General features: G+C 44.5%; 1 pseudogene; it reads left to right on the top strand.

The window, feature by feature from the left end:
• The first annotated feature begins 4,201 nt into the window (after nt 1-4,201).
• On the top strand, nt 4,202-12,884 carry LOC113998804 (annotated as a pseudogene).
• Nucleotides 12,885-16,853: the final 3,969 nt, after the last annotated feature.

The following is a 16,853-nucleotide window of genomic DNA, read 5'->3' as shown; positions in this document are numbered from 1 at the left end:
GTTCCAGTAGAGGGTCATCTACTGGATGACCAGTAGATGGCATCAGATAATTTTAATGTTAATTAATTGGGAGGTGCTAATTTTTATCTATTAGGGGTCAAAGCATAACTATAAAGTATTAATTATATAGATATAATTATATAATTAATCATTAATAAAATTATTATATAGTTAATTATTAATTGAATGGTTATTATATTATTAATTATTAATAAATTAATTATATTAATAAATTGCTAGTAAATTCCTTCCTTTCTTGTCAAGAATGCAAACTTATTAACTTATTAACATTTCAGAATTTGAGTACCTACTCTCAAAAGCTTTCATTTCTCTAGCACCACTTGTCAATAAACTATTCAACGCTTGCCACATTTTTATTATGCTTTGTTGGCATCTGTTTGTTTTAATCAGGCTCAGTTAGCTGATTCTTTTATCTAGTTGTCTTACCAGCATTAGTCATAAAGCATTCAGTTCTACCTATTAGTCTGAGCTATGCAGTTAGTCGTCATTCATGCTGTTGCAGATCAGAGTTAATCTGTCAGTCCTCACTGTCTGGGGGATTCCCAGCTGCCCCAACCCCGGCAGTGCTCAAGGCCAGGTTGGATGGGGCTTGGAGCCACGTGGTCTAGTGGGAGGTGTCCCTGCTCACATCAGGGGGGCTGGAACAAAGTGGTCTTTAAGGTTCCATTCCAACCCAAACCATTCTATGATGACATGATTCTATGTCCTCGTGACACTGGAGCCTCAGCAGAGCAGCTCGTTGAATCCCCCGTGGAGGCTGGGTGTCATGTCCTTCACTTGGGATCACAAAGCTCATATCCTATTGCCCCAGGAAGAGCCCTGAGCCATGCATGGGGAGGAGGAGAGTGATAGTCTGGGCTTGGCATTTGCCTTGGTAAATACCCCGAGGCTTTACACAGCATCAGAACCACCTGCGTGGTGCCTCTGCTTGACTCTCATCGCTGCCTCCAGTTTTCAGCATTAATGAGTCCGTGGAGAGGCTTTGTCAGTAAAGGCCCTCAGTGGGGCCAATTAATACTCCAAGAAACTTCAGAATTTCATTCTGACTTTGTCTTCTTGAGCAATTTGTTTAATCTCCTCTCAGTAACTAATTTAGAACCAAATACACCCTGGGGCTCATTAAAATTCTGGAATTTTCTTCAAGTCTTTGAGAATTGTACAGATAATTGGAGAGGTTTCAGGGGAGTAGTGAATGATGAAGATTTCAATGACCATTTAAAAAGAAAGGATTTTTGCTTTTTAAGAATATTATAATAATTTTTCACTTTACAGAAGAAGTGATAGAAGCATGATCCAGAGGGTGTCCTAAGGAGATCTGGGTGGACAGGAAAAGCAGTCTCCTTGAGCCCAGACACTATAACAACAAACTTCCTCATCACCTTCCTTTTATCTGCCCTGTGGGACTTCCATCACTTTTCCTTACATCAGACTTCTCCACTGAAATCTGCAGCTTCAGTGGGATGTTACAGCTCCTTTGCACCAACTCCCACCTGCTTTCCTCAGAGAACTGACTGCACACAGGCACGGGAAGATTTCTCTTCATTGTAAACAAACAAAAGTTACACAAAATACAACTTAATGAACAGGAAAACACTCCTTAACTGTATGCTAAGTCCAAACTGCATGTAGTGATGTCCACAAGGGACAGTGGAACAATAACTTTTTTTGGAAGAGAAATAGGAAATGTTAGATATAAACACAATGATGTAGATTAAAGAGTACATTTTAGTATAAGCAAACCTGTCCCTTGTGCTTATTCTGAACACAATTGTTATGTTCAAGGCAGCTGATAGAGGTATTTCTCTGATCAAATTGAGTCATGTGCCACAGAGAGAGAGAGATGTTCAGTCTCTCTCTTCCCCATTAGCTGTATCTACTAGATGTCCAGTGACTATAAAGGCGGTAGTCTCATGGACATCCCTACATTGCTTCACCTAATCCAGTCCAGCTGCTGAATTTATTAGTCAAATAAAGGCCTTTAGTCCTAATTCAGATATCAAAACCATTGTAGCACATAGCCACAATTGTAGCACATAGCTCGTAAGGGCAGAGCAGGTCATGGTCAACTATCCTCATTCAGAGCTGGTGCACCACAGAATCCTCAGGTCATCTCAGACAGATTCAGCTTGCTTAGGAGAAAACCCTAACACTGAAAGTAGCCCTAATAGCGGGGAGGGAAGGTCTGGCTGCAGAGGAGATGTTTCAGGACTTGGAACACAGAGCCCTGAGGGCAAAGGTTGGTGAGAAGACAAAGGAGCTCGCTCAGAGGAAGCTGTGTGCTTTGAAGGGGATCATAGTTTCTGAATTATCCCTCCCACATTTCTGCTTTTACTTTCCTGTCATACTCTGATCATATTCCTGCTGCCTGGAGATTTTCCTCTTGGGAGATGTTTCCCCTTCCCTAGTTTTTTCCCTATCAGTGCTCACAGACTGCATCCCAAACTTTGTGCACTCACCCATCTCTGCAAGGCACTGGCTGGGCACATGTTCATGTTTGCAGATGGAGAAGGGCAGGTCAAAACAACCTGAAGGGTCTATTAGCATCCAAAGCTGATGCTAATGCTGTCCACAGGCAGAGGAGTGGCTGAAAACACTTTACAAGGCTCCCAGAAGATCTGCTGATCTTTTAAAGTTACAGATTAGGCATCTGAGTGACTTGTTCAAACTGGAGGGCTCCTTTTCCCTCTCTCCCCTCACCCCACTACCTTCAAAGTAGGAAAATGAAAACACAAGAAAGGTCCTTAACTTTAAACTAATCCCTCCATTGAGTTTCCTCTTGAAAAGTCTCTGCTAGAGATGTCCTGTCTGGATGTGTCAGCAGACCTGACTCACACAGCACCCTCCCAAAAGCTGGACCTGCCCTGAAAGGGGTTTCTCTTTCCCCCCAGAGCTTCTTCCTGAGATGCCATGGGAAGCTGTCCAGGCAAGCTGGGTGCTGACCCTGACCCTGGCAGGCAGGAGACCCTGACCCTGGCAGGGAGGAGTCCCTGCCCTGGCACACAGCTTCCTGGGGCACCGGGACCCTGCTCTGAAGGGCAGCCCCGGCCATCTCTGGGTGTACACATGGCTGAGCACCCCTGCAGACCTTCCTGGCAGAAGGAAGATGTTGTGTCCTGTCCTTTGACAGAGCATCAGGGAAAGCCTGCTCAGGAGCACCTTCTCCTCCTCTGCATAAACCATGGTATGTGCCAATTCTAAGAAATACTTCCAGGCTACTGATCTGCATTGCACTGCAGCCAGAGACTTAGCATGTAAAGGTCTGAAAATTTTTCTCCAGCAGTGGGATTTCCTCTGTCCTCCCACACCAGATTTTTAAGCCTCTCTACCTCATTCATCTTGGAGCCTGCAGGCAGTGTCTTCAGCTCTTTTGCTCCTGGGCAGAGGTTCCAGGAGATTCCTCAGACCCAGGAGCCTGTAACAGCTCAACAGCAGAGCACCAGCCTCTCTTGAGGTGTTCTCGAAGGTCCAGGGCTGACAACTCCTGGAATGCTGCAGGGTCCCCCCTGGGGTATGTAGGTTGAAGTGGACTGACATATTTACTGAATGTTCCTCTCTGAACATTGGAGACACTGCATTTGTAAGAGTGATTTGTTCTCCAGAACACAGTAGTCTTTGGGAGAAGGACATTTTCCCCTGCCTCAGCTCCTATCCCTGACATATTGCCAGGCAGGACACCTCAGAAGTGACAGGCAGGGGTCATATCCCCTCATGTAAGGCAGCTGAGGGAGGGAGGATACCACTCCAGAGGAGAAGATCCTCTCCACAGTGTGGAGCTGTCCCCTCCTAGCCACTGCACGACCACAATCATCTCCAGGGCCACAGCCCCTTATAGGAGGTTCAGAGACACAAGGGTGAGGGGCCCTGGGAGGGAAGAGAAGTCCCTGCATTTCCAGTGCAGGCTGAGCAGTACAAAAAAGCAAGTGTGGTTTCCTGCCCCGCCCTGGGCAGCAGTGACATGTGTACCCAACTCCCCCATGTTCAAAGTACCTGCAGCTACAAAGTGCCCAGAAAAGGCTGCAAATCTGCCAGGAGTTGGAAGGAAGTCTGAGCCTTCAGTGCTGGAAGGACAGGCCTTTTCTCTGCTGACCCAAAGAGAGGAATGTGTGAGCCCTTCTCAGCCCCACAATATTACTTTCCTAATTCTCGGTGCACCATGCAAATTCCTCTGGGGAAGCCTGCAATGCTCCTCTGGATGCTGGTCATCACCTTTTCTGCACTCCCTAAAGGTGAGAGCTCTCCCTTTCCTGGGAAGAGTACATAGACAAGGTGGGGGGGGCGGAGTGTGTTTTCCCCTGCCTGGGACACATATAATTCCCAAAATACTTTGTCCTTTCCTGTCCTCCCATAGGATGTGTGGAGGCTGGAGGATGGATGTCTGATATAGCCCTGCAGTACCCCACTGCCAGGCATAGAAGAGAGGTCCACCAGTCCCAGGGCTAGAAGGGATGGGAGCCAGGCTGGGTCTTTGTGCCCTAGGCAGATCTGAGCTCTGCCCTGCCATGGTAACCCAACCCATCTCTGCAGACCCCCAGAGAATGCACTGTCCTGCTGGAGGTGGGGACTGGGGAGAACCAGGCTGTAGCTGGAGGAGAAGGAGCAGGAGGTGGTTCTGATGTTGTCATGTCTTCTCTTGGCAGCAACTGCAGGAGGTAAGACAGGTCCCAAGAGGGGTCTCAGGAACACAGGGCCATTTTGAAGTATCCAGCCTGTGGACAGAGGAAGGTTGTGTCAGGGGATGAGGACATCTTTGGAGCTTTAACTTTCCTCTGTAAAAGGGAGAGGAGCAGGCTGTAGCACCCCAGCATTCTCCTTTCCCCCTACCAAACACCCTGTCCCTGCTGAATGTGCTGTCTGTGGCGGTGGGGAGCAATCCTGAGAGTGTGACACAACAGGTGAAAGTGATGGGGGGCCTTTGAGCACCCTGCACCTATCCTCTTGTGCTTTGGTAGGTGTAAGCTCTCAGGTGCAGCTGGTGACAGGTGGAGAGGGGCTGACAGCACCCAGGGTCTCATTGCACCTCTCCTGTGCCATGTGTCTCCTACATCAGCCACAGTTCTTCCACAATGCAGTGTGGGGCTGCTGTGGACACACAGGCCACCACCCCTAGGAGCAGCTCCCAGAGCACATCTCTAGTTTTGTGCATCCTGCACCCTCAGGACTCACTCTGGAGCTGCACAGTCTCACTCTGAGCAGACTTGGTATTTTCTAGGGGTAGGACATTTCTTGGGAAGGTTTAAGAGCCCCAATAGAAGGCCAAAAAGCTTCTTGTCCCTCTGGTGCTCATGGGCAACTAACAAACCAATTCCTGTGTGTCCACGTCCAGCCTGTTCTCTGCACCCTCTGTGCATGGGGATATGTGTTCAAGCATAGCTGGTGAAAGGAGCAGGCTAACTGGGAAGGGCTGGGAACTCCATGCCTCCATGCTCTCCTTCTACTAAGCTTCTGGATTCATATTTAAAGATACAGCGTTAACGAGAAGTTACACAGGGTCTTGTGAGTCTCCTACCTCAGCAGTTCTTTGGTCTGTGGTGTCTGGACAAGCCACTGCCTCCAGGCATAAGTTCTGGAACTAAAGGCCAAAATTCTGTGGTTTTGTGGACCCTACAACCCCAGGATGGACTACTGCACCCATGAGCTTTCTCACAGACACTCAAATCTCCCACCTGCCCTTATGTCTTTCCAGGTACCCTTTCCAACATAAAGATGGTGGCATCTGGTCCTAAGGCGGGGAAGGTCTCTGGCTCACTCTCACTCACCTGCACTGTAGAGGGAGCAGCTCTGGACAGCCCTCGATATGACTGGAATTGTGTCCGCCAGACCCCAGGAGGGCACCTGCAATTTGTAGGCTGGATCTACCCTTTTGGGAATAACACAGGCTATTCCCTAACCTTCCAAGGCCGAGTTACCCTTTCTGCAGATAAAATCAAAAGCAAGGTCTCCCTGCAGCTGCATTCCCTTACAGCCTCGGACACAGCCACCTACTTCTGTGCCAGGCAGCACACAGTGATGCCATTGCAGGGAGAGGAAGCACAAAAAGGGGGAGGGACTGCAGTGGTGGCAGGGCCCTTTCTCAAATGACAGTTGCCTGGACTCGCTCTGGGAAATATCAGTGAGACTTGGGATCAATAGATGTGGCCTCACCAGCACTGAGCACAGGGGAAGAATCTCTTCCCTGGACCTGTTGGCCACACTGTTCCTGATAAAGGCCAGGATGCCATTGGCCTTCTTGGCCACCTGGGCACACTGCTGGTTCATGTTCAGCTTCCTGTCAATCCAAACTCCCAGGTCCCTTCCTGCCTGGCTGCTCTCCAGCCACTCTGTGCCCAGCCTGTAGTGCTGCAGGGGGTTGTTGTGGCCAAAGTGCAGGACCCGACACTTGGCCTTGTTGAACCTCATCCCCTCGGAATCAGACCATCTCTCCAGCTTGTCCAGGTCCCTCTGCAGAGCCCCCCTGCCTTCCAGCAGATCAACACTCCCCCCCAACTTGGTGTCATCTGCAAATTTGCTAATGGTACACTTGATCCCCTCATCCAGATCATCAATAAAGATATTAAACAGAACTGGGACCAACACTGATGCCTGGGGGACCGCACTAGTGACCGGCTGCCAGCTGTTCACCACCACTCTCTAAGGAATCACTAAGGAATTGTAGTGTCTGTCATGGTGAGGAGAGGCTGGGAGAACCAGGTGGTTCAGCCTGGAGGAAAGGTTGATTGGGAAATGGGGATCTTCTCTGTATAAATACCTGACAGAGGGGAGTAAAGAGGATTAAGCTAAACTCTTCTGAGTAGTACTCAGGGAAAGGACAAGAGCAAATGGGCACAAAGTGAAATGCAGGAAATTCCACTTAAACAAAGCAAAAGATTTTTCACATCCTGGACCTGGGCAGGTCACTCCTGAGAGTGACTGAGCACTGGAACAATTTGCCCAGAGAGGCTGTGGAGTCTTCGTATGCAAAACTCAACTAGACATAGTCCTTGGTGACCTGCTTTATCTGACCTTACTTTGAGCAGGGGGTTAACAGCCTTGTAACATCTCTTCCATTCTCATCTATTCTTTAATTCTCTGTTTCTGGGTCAAATATCACCACCCCTTTCCACCACAACCCCTCGCCCCCCACCCAGAATCCACACAGAAAAAGAGGCAATGATACCAACGAAAATTAACCTCTGAAGAATTTGTGTATCAGAGACTTATTTTTTCTAGACCATGGAAATATTAGAGATATAAATAATTTTAGGTACAGAATAATCTTAATACACAAGAAAATAATCTGACTGTGTCTGGTTCTTGACATTCTTAAGAAAGTATCCTCCCTTAAATCTCTAGAATTTTATTAAAAATATATCTGGAATCAAGTAATTTGAGTTAAAAGGTCTCTTACAATCCAAATTGATCTATATTCAGTGTCACCAACTGTGGGCAATATTTCCGTAAGAGTTGTATTATTACCTTAATCTATCATAAAGGTGATGCTGGCAATGCTATTATTAATAACTGTAACTGTGGTTTGATTTTCCAGCAACAAAAGGGCAGAGGAAGAAAAAATGCAGCATTCAAAAGACATCAAAGAAGAGGTGTCATCTGACATTGAAATGAAAAGACAGTTTTTGTATGACTATTCACCACTGTGTGGTCTCGGTGACACAGTGGTTAAAGGAGACTGAACCACCCAGCACAAACTGACTTCTGGAAAAGCCTGAAGGTGCAACTTAACCCCACTTCCTCACGGCATCATCTTCCCCCAGACAGCTGCATCCTGAAGAACACATCTGATTCTGACTGGGGTTCAAGCTATGGGACAATCACTGTATGCCATGCCAGTTTTTCTCACACTTAAATACAGATGCTGGTCTCCAGATCATTTGATTTTGAACATACTTCTTACCAACTCCAGTTTAGCAGATTCATGTTTTTACTTGACAGAGTTTGGAAGTTTCTATCTAAGTTACCCATTGTGTCCCCTCTACTTCATTGCAGAGAAACAATTGGTTCTAAAGAAATTTTTCGCTTCCCAAGCTACTTTAGAGAGATAGAACAGTTCAGTCAATTGTATTTGGTGCATGACTCTCTTCACAACATCCGGATGACTCTCTCAAATGCAGGCCCTCAAAGCTAGGTAAGAAGATTTTAGCTCCATGTGGCAGGTCTGGTTTTCCCTGACCAGATCATGACCCTACACTCTACTACTGAGCATCACCATTGAGATGGATCCCTCTATCTTCAGCTCAGCTCACAGCAAGCCGTGCCCCTTTATCCACCACCTCCATCTAGTGTTATAATTCTCCCACCCTTCCTGCCTTTTCCACATCTGTTTCTCCTTCCACTCAATGATTTAAGAGATTATGCATTAATTCCCTCTTGATTAATGTTTTCCTCCATGGCCCAGATCGTGATCTCCTTTCTTTGCCCATGACAGATGCAGTTTCTTCCCATTCATTATATCTTCATGGACCACTGCAAGGAACACTGTCTGAGTTTCTGACAATGCCAGTGTACTTCACTATCAGAGCAAATCTAAGTTAATGCATTCATTCTTAAACATCTTCATGGGCTATAGATTAGATTGCTGCAGAATCTCCATAGCTGCTAAACACTAAGGAGGCCTTAGAGCCTGCCTGAAGTCACCCAGGCAACTCATAGCTTCTGGGAAGGAGGAGGGCCCATCAACTCTGAGGCCATTTCCAGTGTGGCCTCTTCATGCCCTGGTCAGCTTAGAGGTCCACTCCCTTCTCCTTTTTGGTGTATGTTTGTTAACCCTCATGGCCAACTTTCAGCACTGCTTTAGTGGAGGACCAGACTAGCACTTTTGCACCTTTTCCACTTGCTGTCCCTGTCACTTGGGTAGAAAAATCCTATACTAGCTCACAATTGCCTTATAATCTCCCACCACATATAAATTTATTTTTTTTCAGGATGTTAATATATTTCCCTTCTTCCTGCCCTTCTCCCTGCTTGACAGCAGTTAGAGATTGGTATTAAAATGTATTTCCTTGGTATACCACCTGTACCCAAGTTTTCTTTTTCCTTATAAGCTGTTAACATGAGTTTAGCTTAGAGCTGCTACCTCAGGGTAAGAGAACCATGACATATCCATTTTCAAGGATTGCTGTTTAAGCACTGTCTGGGGTGGGGGAAGAGGTACCCACGCACTTACCCTACTGCAAATACCACATGATTTGTGTTTCAATTAAAAGTAATTTGCTTGTATCATGTGGCTGTGTTTACATCCTTGCATTACGAAGTCACCTTTTATAGCATCTTCAATAACAGTCAGGCAAGATTTCACCACCACAACTTCCCTTCTAACATTGAAGTGGAAGCTGCTTTGCTGTCCAGCCTACATATGAAGGATGTATTCAAGCAAAATTTATCTTTGCTTGCATTTAATGTTTCACCCAAGTCCTTAGTTTCAGGTGGCACTAAGGATGCAGAACTTGCCCATTGTGCAGGATTTGGTCAATCCTCTTTGCACCACCCAGAGCAAAATCCTTGTTTAATAACTCCTCACATGGAACAATGTATCTCTACCTAGTAAAGAACAATAATTTCTTTTTAATTTTTAAAAATACCAAAAGTAGGATAAAGACTTCCTGAGGCAGCAAATGATCCTCACACTGGCCCATCCAGAAAGATGACAACTCGAAACCCCCAGATTGTGTGTATTCTTTTTCTTCCTGGGCAACAAAATCAGAGCATAGAGAATACAAAAACAACATCAAAAAAGTGCCATGTCTGTAACTCTGAAGAATTTTGCTAATTGCTGTAGAATAATAGTAAGATTCAGTCATGAGACTAGAATCTGAGCCTTACCAGACCAACATTATAATCCTTCATTATAATCTTACAGGTGTCAAGCAGGTTCAAATCTCCTCTTTTCTTTCCACCTTCAGATCCCTATTTTAAAGTCCGTGTGATTTCTTATGTGGTATATAGGGCATATGACTCCAAGTCTCACATGAAACACTGTACAGGAAAAGGGAAGGAAGCAGCACTTTTTGTAACTCAGTATATCACTGTGCTGAGAACTTGGGGTAGCTCACAGTGGCACAAATGCCATAAGGTCTCATTCAAAAACCTCAGATTACCAAAGGGGCAATACATTTTGAAGAAAGAATGGGAAAAGGAAACATATTGAAGAAGAGAACTGCAGAATTCCTAGGAATACTTATTCTGGAAGTATACTGCTTATTGAGGTAATAGAAGAGAGAATCTTTGACCTGGATCAAATTGTTTAAAATCACTCTACAATGAAATTATTGTTTTCTGCCCTCAGGATTTTGCTTATTTTTGAGCACTTTCATTGCTGTCCATATATGGATCCTTTGGACAACTCTGGCATTTTATTGTCTGGTTTTATACACCTTTAGAGCGTGGTGAGGAAGGTGGGTTTATTTGGCTATGTGCAAACAGTGTGGCAACAGACAAGCTCGTATTTGGAACGGGAACAACTTTTTCAGTTGAGCCAAGTAAGTTCCACTTGTTTTACTAATAATGTATTTCTAAAGCCTTCTCTCCCTGTGTGTTATGGTTAAGCCTTTCAGCCTCATCAAGTGAAGCATTTTTGGGTAATTAAAAAAGAACACCAAAACCTTTTAATCTATATCATACATATCAAGCATCTTAAGCTACAGTTGAAGTAAATAGTCTTCTTAGTATTTAATCTTTTTAATTAAAAATTATTATGATAATTTATGTTGTATTCTTAAAACTTCCCTCCCTCATTTCAAGGTCCCTCAGTTAAATATATATATATATATGTGTGTGTGTGTGTGTATATGTATATGAGGACAAGTTTAGGAGTCCAAGAGATTAGAAGCTCCAATGAAAATCCCACCCTTATACTCCCTTTCCATCTTTGATCTCCTCTATGGCAAACAGAAGGAAAAAATAAACATAGAAAGACACTCAGCTGTCAGGGGACAGATGTGGCTGGACTGTATCTGAACCATCCATGATTTAGCTCTCAGAAAAGCATGCAGAAAAATGAAATCAACACAAAACAATGCTTCTTTTTTTCTCAGAGAGTCAAAAAGAATCTGCCCCAGAAGTCATTATGCTCAAATCAAAGAAGCCTAAACAACATGACAACAAACTGAACACGGCTTGTTTGGCGAGGTCTTTCTACCCTGAGAACATCAGCCTTGATGTGCCCGAGAGTGTTGTTTTGTATGACCTGAAGGCACCTCTGGTCACGTCTGGGGGGATGTACAGCACCATGAAGGTCGTTGGAGTGGAGCCAGATGCAGAGGTGACCTGCAAGGCTACGCACAAAGGGAACAGGAGCAAAGCCAGCACAACTCTGCCAGGTACAGTGCTGTTGTCCAAGTGCCGCGTGACTTTGGAAGATGCATGTTCCACGATTTTTTCCTGCCCTTTGAGGATCTAGCAAGGAAAAACGCAGTCAGAAAGATATTTAGGCACTTAGTTAGGTAAAGACAAGATATTTAAAAGCATATAACATATGTGACCTTAATTCAACTATTAAAGCACAACAAAAAACTAAGCCAACCTAAACTTTCCCCATCCCAAAAAAGAATAAAAACAACCCTCTAATATTTGTGAGTCTAACTTTATCTAAGAGAAAATAGTTAAAGGGACACGGGTACACATGCCTGCTAGAAGAAAGCTTGAAATAACTTCTATGAAAAACACAAAATAAAAAAAAGGCATATAATTGTTCTCCAGATATTTTGGTTACCTTTCGATCACTTTTTTAATTGTTGTTTTCCTTCAAAAGGGAGAGAAAAGTAAAACTCAACAATCCTGAGGGGGGTTTTCTGCAATCACAGATAGAAAGCTAATTTTTCTATTCAAGTTAATAATTAATTAATGACCTGCCACCTGATTCTCCAATACTGCTTAACTCCTGCTGGGAAAAGAACTATAGGTATGTTTTGTGCAATTCTTTTTTCGTATAGTTTGGATACAATTTATAGAGTCTGTCTATCATTTGACAGAAGAGAAAACTGAAGAATTTGGAACAGTTAATGATTGCAGCATTACAGATGCTTCTAAAAGAGGTGAGTTGCCTAAAGGAACATCAGAGTACAGTTGCTTTATTGGGGATTCAGTAACAATGCAGGAACGTGCACTGCCTTTGGTACAGAAATGTCTGAATTGGAGATACTTGTTAACCTACACTTTAAGTTTATTAAGCTTATTAAACTGCACTTTCTGCAGGCTCAATATCAAAACATGAATAACTGCTTTCTCCTGTGCAGAAATGTCAGAATTGGAAATACTTATTGAGAAATGACCTTCAGGTTAACAGACTAGATAGTGGACAAATTCCCATGGGATAAAACAGCAATGGGAAGTCCATTCTCCTCTCTTCCCTGCACTTGCTACATTCCTCTCTCATATTTTCCCCAGTTCCTGCATCCCTCATCTGGCTATGTGTGGATTTTCCTTCTTTTTTGGGGGTGAGTGGGGCAGGGTGGGGTTAATATCAAGATGACACTTTCTTCCCTCTTCTTCTTTTTAAAGCAAATGTCAAAACGAACGCACTCTTCGTGGCTGTTTTGGGTTTGAGAGTCCTGCTGGCAAAGAGCATCATCTTCAATGCACTCATGAGTATCAAGCTGTTCCTCTTCTGAGGTAGGAGACACATCATTCAGTCTCTGGGAACACAGGAGGCAAGATCAAAGAGTGGCCATTTGCATCCTTCTGTAACCCCACAAGGAGTGACATCCGTTCAGCTGTTCCTGTTTCCACTGGATGAGTTAATTTATCCTCCAAATTGCACCTTATCCCCAAATCAGGCTAATCCAGAGCATCTCAGGTTCTATTAGAAATCTGCTGGTTGTTTCAAGTGGCAAAGCACAAAGTCTGGGTACACGTCCAAATCAGAAAGAATATAAAGGGAGAATCCCAAAAGCCAACAAAGGCAAAAAGAGGGGCAGGAAAAGAAGGAAGGAAAATGATAAAGATTAGGTAGCCAAACGACCAGAAAGTATTTGGCCACTATATTGCAGATTAACAGGAACTCAGCACCACTGCATTAAATGTGAATAAGAATTTAAAACAAGCATTGTTTGCTCTTTCAGGTACTGGGTGAGACAGCAATGGGCTGAATAAGAGCAGGAAAGAACACACAACAGGGTAACACTGTGTGTCAGCTTTGCTACCCATAAACATCTGAAGAATCAACAAACTGCCCCATTTCTGTAGATCTGTGAGTCTCTTCACTTCATCAAGGTGCTCTTTAGTGAACACCATCTAGAATCCTTCTTATACAGCTAATGCTATATAATGCTGTATAATGCTGAACTCTTGTCTAGCTTAGAATCATTAATAGAACAATTTCTGGTGTTTCTTATTTCCCTCATCCCTCTGTTGAGTAGGAACAGTAAGCTCTCCTACTCCTGGATCCATTGCACTGATACATCCAAATTGCTTACATAGTTTTGAAAACTTAAAATTTAACTGTATACTTAGGATACTTTAAAAATACCACTTCTGGTCATATTACTTTGTTGTCTACAGAAATAATTATCTTCTGCTCAGGGATCCCAGGCACAGGGGGTGTACTGTATAATTTCAGTTTTTACAGGATTTTATCAGTGGCAATTTTGGACCTAAAGGAATTCAATTCAGACAGGCGTAGTGTTTTCATTTCCATTATCATTTTCATTTCCATTTCTTCTTTTGAGCATTTTTTCTCTTTTTTTTTAAAGTATATGGTACCTGCATTTTAGCTTTCCTTAATATGCACCAAAATAAAGTTTTGTTATGTTTGATTTGCACTGTGCCATTTCTTCTGAAAGTTGGATGAAAATCTTTGAAATTCCACTGTCCTACCTGACCACTGAGAACTAGAAAATTACTTATTACATTCTAGATTGCCTTTTCATTAAATTTGCCTTCCTTGGGCTTTCCACGGGGAAAGAGAAAGACTCCCTGGCCAATGTAAAAGATTTCAGGTTAGCTATGAATTCTGGCCCTATTGGGTTTAAATGAATTTTAATTATTCGTGGCCCTTTCAAATTAATCAGGCTCAAAATTGTGGATAACAATACGAGAGACAGGTCTAAAGAGAAAAGGTGAGAGAACAAGCTGCTGCTTTTCCACGCACCAATACTAGGAAGGGGCCAACAGGAAACACTGGGATGTTCTGATAAATCACCCAACTGTTGGCTGGCAGTCACAAAAACCAAACACTAACTTCTCACGAGCTGCAAGCTGACAGGATGCTGTGGTTAAAACACACTGACTCTATCAGGCTACTCAAGACAAATCCCCCCTTGCTTTTAAACACATGTTAACCACTTCCCAGGGGGCAGGGCCCACAACATTTCTCAGGTGCTGACTGAACCACTGTTGACTCCAAAAAGGCCCCCAGAAGGGTGCACGGTGAAATCTATTTAGCTAACTTTGACAGATTTAGTTCAGACCCTCCCTTCAGAAGTTGTGACATTTCTATGGTGAAACCACTGTCTCTAGGTCCTGCAGCTCTGTGCTTGGGTCTCAGGAGCACACAGTGTGGAAAAGCATGGTAGTCTTGTTATTGTTTCCTAGGCATCCCAAGAGCCAGATGGACATGTGGAGCAAGCTGACAGCAAATCTCCCTTGAGACAGCCCCCTTCCTGTCCCAGTTAAACAAGCCATACTCCACCTCTGCAGCCTGAGTGACTCAGCCACAAAACCCCGCTGCTCTCACAGCACCCTTCTGCTACTCTGTTGCTCCCTTTCCACTCTGGCTCCTGAGCCTCAGTTGACTTCTCTGCAGGTAGTGCCCAACACCTGTATTTCCCTCTCTGGGACAAAGGAGGCGGAAAACACGCTGGTTCAGTGCAAGGGCTTGTAGGGAGAGAGGCATCCATGGGAACAGGAGAGTTCCCTCTGCAGTTCCCATCTCCCTGCAGACGTGGACAGGTAGCGCCAGACCAGGCCAAAGCTCGGTGTTCCCTGTGCTCCAAAGGCAATGGATGGAAAGGTGGGAAATGCTGTTGGAGCAGGCCCTGCTCCACCGGGACCATGATTTTCCATCTTCCCAGCTCTTTTCTCCCTTCACTTGGCTTTTCCCTGGAGCTGTGGTATGCCAGCACAGGCAGCCAGTGCCTCCCTTAGTCCCTGAATGCCCAGGACTGGACACAGAGAAAATAACAGGAATATGGAAATCCCTGCACTGGGAGCTTGTGGTGCTCTGGTTTAAATCTTGGATTTATAATGTTAAAATTGTAGGTGAGGTGAGGCATGGGGTCTGAGGAGCGACAGCAGGGAGGGGTGGGAATGGGTGGGGCTGTGGCTATAAAAGGAATGTGTGGGGTGGTGTCACCTGATCAGTTTTTGGGGTCACAGGGAGAAATCCAGTGCTGCATTTGCAGAGCTTGGAACTGAGCCCAAGTCCTGTGATTTGAGGCTCTCAAGCAGACACCCAGTGCTGCATTTTGGGGGCTCAGAACCGGGCTCACTCAGAGAATTTTTAGGGCATTGGACAGGTGTTACCGTCTTCTCTCTTACCTTTTGCATTATGTGATCCTCCCTCAATCAGAGAAGGCATAAAATGGAGCAGGAGGGGGAGCTCATTTCGTTTCTGTGAGCTCCAGGCTTGAGACGGCAGCAGAGTACTTTGTTTTCAAATATTCCTACCAAACACAGTCAATTTTAAGCTCCCTTGGGCACTTTTGGATCTTTCTGTGCTGCTTCTCCTCTGATCTTTTACCTGGGAAGTGTGAGCTCAGAAGCACCTCCCTACTGAATGGGTTTTTATGCTTCCAAATTTTTTTTCTTAGAAAAGCAATCAGGTCTGCCTGCAGGACAGGAGCTGGGGGAAGAGGGAGGGAACTTCAACCCTTTGGGGGGCTGCCCTGTCTTTATTTTTCTAGCAGAGCCCCTTTTTTTTTTTGGGGGGGGGGAATGTATATATTATTAAAGACACGTATATGTATAATATGTATATATTATTAAAGACACGTGCTGCTGTCCACCTTTCTGGGGGTGAGAAAAAGGGAGGGGATTGGAGCCTGGGGGTTGATGATCACATTTGGGACACCTCGATGTCACTGGGAGAGCAATGATGCAATGGAGGAGGAGATGAGTGGGGAATCAAGGGCGTCAGGTGGGATCTCCCCAGAAAGGGAGGTTACAGCCCCAAAATGCCAGAAAATTCATAGGGAGCATGTGTGAAATACTAAAACCTTTAAAGTTTCTCATTTTTATATATGTAAACAAATATTAATTCATACAAAAATTATTTTAAAATAAAACCCCGTGCCTGCTATATTATATATAGGATTTTAGGATATAAGACATTCTTAATACAGATCTATAGGGTTTGAGAATACAAATGTAACTTTTAAATATATATATATATATATATGTATTAACTAACAAAGGGCTGGAAAATGTGAGGAAAGATGATCGATATGAAGGCAATAGGAAGAGCTCTGGGTGTTGGGAGGTTTTTTTTCTGTCCCCTCTGTCACACCCCGAGCTCGGGACCTCGGCTGGGACTGGAATCGTCGCTGTGGTGAAGGCGAGGGACTGCAAGTGTTTGGTGACTCGCGGGTGACGCCTCCTGACCGAAAGCGGCAACATCGAGGTTCTCTGAGAGGGAAAGGGAGGGACAATTTTGGGGTAAAACCTGAGCTAGTCAGGGGATGTTTTAGGGAGTAATATCTAACTTCACGTATAGAGGACAGAATGAACGTTTCTGAGGGAAAAGCAGAGGCAAATTGGGAGGGGGAGCAGCGGTGGCTTTTTTTTTTTTGACAGAAATGCTGAGGTAATTTAGATGAAACAAAATCACGTTTTTTTCAGGGTGAATCCAGGCGTGCTTTGGAGTTGAAAAAAGAGCCTTTCTGAGAGAAAGCCTGGGAACTCAGAGA

This window comes from Pipra filicauda, unplaced genomic scaffold (assembly GCF_003945595.2).
Source record: "Pipra filicauda isolate LSUMZ 115617 unplaced genomic scaffold, ASM394559v2 scaffold7_size6619720_pilon, whole genome shotgun sequence".
Classification (NCBI taxonomy): Eukaryota; Metazoa; Chordata; class Aves; order Passeriformes; family Pipridae; genus Pipra; species Pipra filicauda.
Note: the sequence above shows the minus strand (reverse complement) of the source record. Positions and strands in the feature narration are given on the sequence as shown.